Source organism: Nomascus leucogenys, chromosome 9 (assembly GCF_006542625.1).
Source record: "Nomascus leucogenys isolate Asia chromosome 9, Asia_NLE_v1, whole genome shotgun sequence".
Classification (NCBI taxonomy): Eukaryota; Metazoa; Chordata; class Mammalia; order Primates; family Hylobatidae; genus Nomascus; species Nomascus leucogenys.
In genome coordinates, this window is record NC_044389.1 from 41,108,658 (window position 1) to 41,116,296 (window position 7,639).

The following is a 7,639-nucleotide window of genomic DNA, read 5'->3' on the forward strand; positions in this document are numbered from 1 at the left end:
TAATTGATCTCTGTGTCTACTTTTATACCAGTACCATGCTGTTTTGGTTACTATACCCTTGTAGGTATAATTTGTAGTATAATTTGAAGACAGGTAATGTGATTTCCCCCAGCTATATTCTTTTTGCTTAGGATTGCTTTGGCTATTCAAGCTCTTTTTGGTCCCACGTGAACTTAGAATTGTTGTTTTCTAATTCTGTAAAAAAAAAAAATATGTTGGTAATTTGAAGGGTTATGTTGAATCTATAGATTGCTTTGTGCAGTATGTTTATTTTAAAAATACTGATTCTTCCAATCCATGAGCATGGCATGTTTTCCATTTATTTGTGTTGTCTACAATTTCTCTCATTGGTGTTTCGTAGTTCTCCTTACAGTGATCTTTCACCTCCTTGGTTAAATATATTCCTGAGTATTTTCTTTTGTAGATAATGTACATGGGATTGCCTTCTTGATTTAGTCCTCAGTTAGATTGTTATTGATACATAGATACAATACTGACTTCTGCATGTTAATTTTGTATCCTGAAACAGATCATATCATCAGTGAACACAGACAATTTGACTTCCTCTTTTCTAACTTGAATGCCTTTTAATTTTTCTCTTGTCTGATTGTTCTGGTGAGGACTTCTAGTACTATGATGAATAAGAGCAGTGAAAGCGAGCATCCTTGTCTTATAATCTTAGATGCTAATATGCATAAGACATGTAAGTTTATACACAGATATACCCACTCTTTTAGTACTAATAAAAATAACTATAAGCATTCAGGTGATTCTCCTGCCTCAGCCTCCTGAGTAGCTGGGATTTCAGGTGCTCACCACCACACCCAGCTAATTTTTGTATTTTTAGTAGAGATGGGGTTTCACCAGTTCGGCCAGGCTAGTCTGGAACTCTTGGCCTCAAGCTATCCACCGTCTCAGCCTTCCAAAGTGCTGGGATTACAGGCATAAGCCACCATGCCCGGCCTAATTGCTTAAGAGTCTTAATTGTGTATTACGGATGGTTTGCAACACACTTACACAAGTAGCACAGCACCTGGAGCATATTAAGTGCTCAGTTCTGTTGACAGATGGTTTCCTTAGTGATCGCTGATTAAGAGTCCTTTAAAAGTTCAAAGACAATAAAAATAGTATATTTTTATGATTACCTCTTATTCTTACATGAATTTTAGTGAATTAATGAATTTAATAATTTTAAAGTGCCACAACTGACAACGATGACCTTCAAATGATTGTGCCCAACCTTGGGTAGCCTTGTAGGGTGATCTTATGCATGTGTCAAATAAAGCAAGTTTGAAATAGCACAGTAAATTACGTATTTGCAATTATCAGAGATCTTGCAATGTTTGCCTATTTGAGCCTCATTCTATCCCTACATCACATGTTTTGTTTTTGTTTTTTCATTCTCTTACCTTTTTTTGTAATCCACATACCCACAGTATATTTCTTTATTTGATGGTTTCATCTTCTAGCTCAAGACTAAAACAATGGAAAGACATATGATGAAAAGAAATTTGGATTTGCAAAATAAACTCCTAGGTCTCAAGCATTCTCCAAGTTTGATTATGTTCCCCCCACCCAACAATGAGAAAAAAAGTGTTAGACTCAACATGCATAGATATTGAAAAAACTGACTTGCCTAAACTGTGACTTTTTGTCACTTTTAATGGGAACTCATAACAATGACACAGCTTCCTTTATAGATCGTGGACTTAAAATACTGCCAACTGCACTTTTACTGAGCCTCTAAGTCATGTGTTGAGCATGAGAAGGTGAAGGATTCTATCAATTTTATTCCACTCTTCTCTTGGCCTCTACATTGCACATCTCTGAATAGATTTTTCAAATAATCTCACTGAAATCGAGACTCTTAGAGTCCCCTCTGGCAGATCTATAAATCACATGCTTTAATAGTGACTTCTATTTTCTGGACCTTCTCTATTTTTCTATTAGTTTGCACATAAGATTGTTGTCTACCTCTCAACTTCCATGAGCTATAAAATTATATCCTTAAGCACAGTGTTCTGATTTTCTTCTGGATCAGCTAATTTAGCTCTTTACTTTTGTCATAAGAGTAACAATAATTTATTTTGGACTTCTGTATACAACTGCTTCTGAACTTCCAAGATTTCTGTTGCTGTTACAAATGCCTGCATGTCTATAACACCGATTATCCCCAAAATTTTTCTCTGAGCCTGCTAGCTAATAAAGCAATTGCTAGACCAAAGAACGTAACTTATGATAAATGGTCAAGTGCTTTAGGGTTGTTATCTGTATAAAACAAAGAACCTTTCAGATGACCTTGTGGATACTTCAACACCTGGTAAAGGTATAAATAAATTTAATTGCCAAAGATCCACACTTAGGAAGATAAAAGGGGCAGAGGAGACTGAACCATACAGATAACACCACAAACTTCATTTAGTCATTAGACTGAACTTCACTCTTGTAGTTTCATCTCCTCTTTTTTTTCTACAGTGAAGTTTCTGAAAAGTAGTACAGCAGGCAAAGAAAATCTGCAGGAGACAGCAGAAGGAAAAGCAATGATTCTGAAAAATCTACGCATAAAATGAGTGAGTATCTTTATTAAAAAAAATTTAAGTTGGTGGCTGGCACATAGCTTTTATTCCTGAAACAATGGCATGAACCTATTGCTCTGAACTTAAAAAAAATAATAATGAGAAAGAAGTTAAAAGTAAATTTGACCTAATCAACAGCAAAAGAAACAGCACCTTGTAGAATCATTTATTTGAAAGTCTATTTAAATAAGTGATGAATTTAGAAATATGAAGTAGTATTATTTGGCAGCCTTTCTGGGCAAGAAAAAAAGAACTGAGTATAAAGATTAAAATTAAGCCAAACAATACATGAAGTAAAGATCAATTCAGTTCCAATAACAGCATCTTACAACTTACAAACTCAAAGTAATTATTTTTGAATTTAAAAATATAAGCACAAGATTAAGTTGAAAGGATATACATACCATTTCAGTAAAATTTATGAATTGCTTCAAGAATAGGACTTGACTTCTTTTTAAAGGTTTAGTCAAAAATTTTTGCATTCATACAAGTTTATAACAATGCTCTATTTCTATTCCATTGTTATCAGAACCACTATTATTATTAAAAACCATTTCCTGTGGCTAAAGAACATATTCTTTTAGAATTTTCATATGCAATGAAATTGTTTTAAAATAGTTAATTCTTTGCCATTCCTCCCTCAACCACATTCTCTGTCAATCTAGAGGATTCATGTGGTGACATTCTATGTTTCAATTTCAATCTTAGTCACAAAGGCAAGCCTTCTAATTCTGTCATTATTTAATGATAGACAGATGATTTTGCACTCATTTGACCTTTACCATGCTCTCTTGTTTGATTAGCAGCTCATTCCTGTTCTCTTATAATAAAAGGTAGAATGGATTAGCCATTCAGAATTCAGAATATTGAAGTAGTTAAAGCATAACAACAGACCACTGCTGGCATTTAATGCAGACATTAAAATTCTAATGACTCATTCCCCTGTCGCAGATGAGGAAAAGAATAGAAATAGACATAACAAGGATCTGTTCTTCTGAAACTAATTATAACAGGAATTTGCGATGGTAAAGACTTCATCTAGTCATGTAAATCAGTGTTTCCTTTAACTTGGTAAAGAAGGCACTGTGATTTGCCAAATTTGAGGATTTCTGGAATCAGGTTAATTTAGGGTTCAGTACTAAAAGAGATCTTTTGAAGATGAAAGGACAGAGGGTGACATGAAAAAAGAAAGGGGGGTTATAAACATAAGTATACCCTCCTGAGAGGCATAATTTAAGAAAAATTTTGATTTTTTTTAAAAAAACAGACTTTAAGAAAAAAAGTTACAAGCGTTCTATGACAAGAAGTGAATATCTATACAAAACGTTTCTTTTTTGTGTTATCATAACATAATCTGAGATATTAAAAGCTATTCTTATCCTACACTGTAGGAAATAATAGTTAAAATAATTAATATGTATATTTCTTGAACCCATGGCAGGTTCTTTGCAAGGCCCTAGTGATATCAGATGATAAATACAACATATTTCCTGTCCTCTTGGAGCCTACAGTTGAGTTACTAAGAGATACATTAATCAAATAATCACAGAAAGAAATACAGCATTTCCACTGTAATAAGTAATGTGTTAGTCACACTGAGATTATTCGAATTTATAATGCAAGGACCTGACCAAGATAGGGGGTCCCAGAAGGCTTAGCCAAGGAAGTCATGACTGATTGAAACTTGGAGGAAAGGGAAAGTTTATTGGTGAAGAGGAGAAAGGACTCATGGTAGAGGGAGACTCTGAAAATGGAAGGACAGGAGAAAACAGCAGTTTTGAGACTATGAGAGATCGACGTGTTTGGGTTGTACAAAGATTGAGGGGCAGGATTTTGCATTAGATGGAAAAAAATAGGAACCAAATTATATGCAAGGTTTTGTATCTTATATTCCGTGTTAAGTTTAAGATCTGTTCTTTTGGCAATTTCAAGTTTACGTTATTATTAACTATAATCACTCTGCTGTGCAATAGAATTAGAGAACTTACTCCTCTTGTCCACCTGAAACGTTGTACTTTTTGGCAAACATCTTCCCATGTCTCACACTCTTCCAAGCCCCAGATAACCATCACTCTAGTCTCTGAGTTCTACATTTTTAGATTCTACATATAAATGAGGTCATGTATCATTTGTCTTTCTGTACCTAGCTTATTTCACTTAGCAAAATATCCTCCAGGTTAATCCCATGTTGTTGGAAATGACAGAATTTTCATTCTTTGTAAGGCTAAATAGTATTCCTTGTGTGTGTGTGTTTCAGGGAAAAACTCCCAAACTGCATTTTTCTTCTGCCTCACTTCACCACAACGATCATCAACACAGACTTCTGTGACCAAAGGTGTGGGAGTTTTTCCACACACACCAAACAGTGGACACCAGCTGGGTGTCCTTCAATTCAGTTTTGACACTATCTACCCAGAGAGAGTGTCAGAATACACAAGTCGAGGGCTCAGTTTCACAAGACTTCCCCCTCCTTCCCTCTAGTCACATGTTCGGGCCTCTAGAAATTCTGACTGACTGGCTTCAAGGTGGAGTTTCTACAACCTTCTCTTTGAGTTCAGTTAATGTGCTAGAGCAGCTCACCGAAATCAGGGAAACATTTACTTACATTTACTGGTTGAGTAAGGAGATTTTAAAGGACAAATAAACAGCCAGATGAAGAGACACATGGGGTGAGGTCTGGAGGGGTCTGGAGCGCAGGAGCTTCTATCCTCATGGAATTGGGGTGTTCCACCCTCCTGGCACGTAAATGAGTTCTTCTTTACCTTCCTGTCAACCTCCATGTATCCAGCTCTCCAGAAGCTCACCAAACTCTGTCCTTTGGGCCTTTTACAGAGACTTCATTTGTTGTCCATGCTAAAGGTGCTGAAGCCTGTATGTTGAGATTCTTCTTTCCCTCTCTGTGCAGGGTTGCTTCCTCCAGAGAAGGAAGCAGGACTCTCTGGAATGAAGGTCTTATGACCCTCAGTCAGATTAGAGTCCTGCCTTAGGCAAGTCAAAGGGGGACACAAAAAGTTCAGAGAGATAAATTTTGTTTCCTGAGGTCTGCTTCTGAGGCTTTAAGTGCCCCAACATCATAACAAAAAATTGTAACAATGGTTATGGGAGTTATGAGCTATGAACCAAGGCTGAAAACCATTATATAAATATAATCATAATATCACAGTGTATATGTACCACATTTTCGATATTCATTCATTAATTGATGGTTGCTTCTATATCTTGACTGTTTTGATAATCCTTCCAGAAACATGGGAGTACAGATATCTTCTCCACATGCTGATTTCATTTTCATTGAAGATATAGCTAGACACAGAATTGCTAGATCATATGGTACTTCTATTTTTAATTTTTTGAGGAATCTCCATATTAGTTTCCATAGTAACTGGAGTAATTTACATTCCCACCAAGAGTTTACAAGGGTTACCTTTTCTCCACATCACCAACACTTACGTTTTGGCTTTGTGATAATAGACATGATAGCGGATGTCAGGTAATATCTTGTTTGGTTTTAATTTTTATTTCCCTGATGATTATTAATACCGAGCATTATTTTCATGTACATGTTGTCCATTTATATGCCTTCTTTTGAGAAATATCTAACCAATTTATTTGTTTTCTTGCTATTGAGTTGTTTTATTTCCTTATATGTATTTTGGGTATTAATCACTCATCAGATATATGATTTGCAAATATTTTCTCTTAAGCTATAGGTTGTCTCCTCACTCTGTTGATTATTTGCTTTGTTATGCAGGAACATTTTGGTTTGATTCAATCCTATTTGTCTATTTTTGCTTTTGTTGCCTATGCTTTGAGTCATATTCAACAGATCATTACCAAAACTAATGTCAAAAATCTTTTTTTTGCATATTGTCTTCTAGGAGTTTTATAGTTTCAGGTCTTATGTTTAAATCTTTAATTCATTCTGAATTAATGGTATCACATAAGGATCCAATTTGATTCTTCTGCATGGGGATATTGTTTTCCCAGCAGTATTTATTGAAGAGAATCTCCTTTCCCTATTGTGTATTCTTGGTACCTTTGGTAAAGATCAATGACCATAATTGCCTGGATTTATTTATAAGCTCTCTATTCTGTTCCATTGGTCTGTATGTCTATTGTTATGCTATTCTTATGATGGTTTTGTTTGTTTGTTTGTTTTTGTTTTAGAGACAGGATCTTGTTTGGCTGCCCCATGAGGTAGAGCTCAAACAATCCTCTTGCCTCAGCCTCCTGAGTAGCTAGGACTACAGGTATGTACCAACATACCTGGCTTTTTTATTTTTTTCTGTAGAGATGGAGTCTCACTATGTTGCCCAGGCTGGTCTCAAACTCCTGTCCTCATGTGGTACTCCCACCTTGGCCTCTGAAAGCACTGGGATTATAGGTTTGAGCTACAATGCTCAGCCCCCATGCTGTTTTGATTACATTAGCTTTGTAGTATATTTTGAGATCAGGTAATATGACTCCAGCTTGTTCTTTTTGCCCAAGGTTGCTTTGGCTATTAGATTCCATAGGCTTTCCTTATACATTTTTTTTTTTCTCTTCTTACTGGATGATTTCAAATAATCTGTTTTTGAGTTTCCTTATTCTTCTTGTTGTTCTCGTCTTCTGTTGAAGCTCTGTATTGGATTTTTTAGTTCTGTCATTATAGTCTTCAGCTTCCAAGTTTCTGTTTGTTAGTTTTTGTTTTTGTTTGTGTTTGTGTGTATGTGTTTTAAATTTTTCTATCTCTTCGTTGCGCTTTTCTTTTTGTTCTTATATTGTTTTCCTGATGTCTTATATTGATGTTCTTATACAGATTTCCTGATTTCATTAAATCATTTATCTCTGTTCTTGTAGCTCACTGAGTTCCTTTAGAACATTTATTTTGAATTCTTTGTCAGGCAATTAGTGAATCTTCAATTCTCTGGAATTAGTTACTAGATGTTTACTGTGTTCTTTTGGTAGTGTCATGTCTCTCTGTTTCTTCATGATTTCTGTAACCTCATGTAGTTCTCTACACACTTCAAAAAGCAGTCTACTCTTCCAGACTTTTTGTGCTGGATTTATATATGAAAATCTTT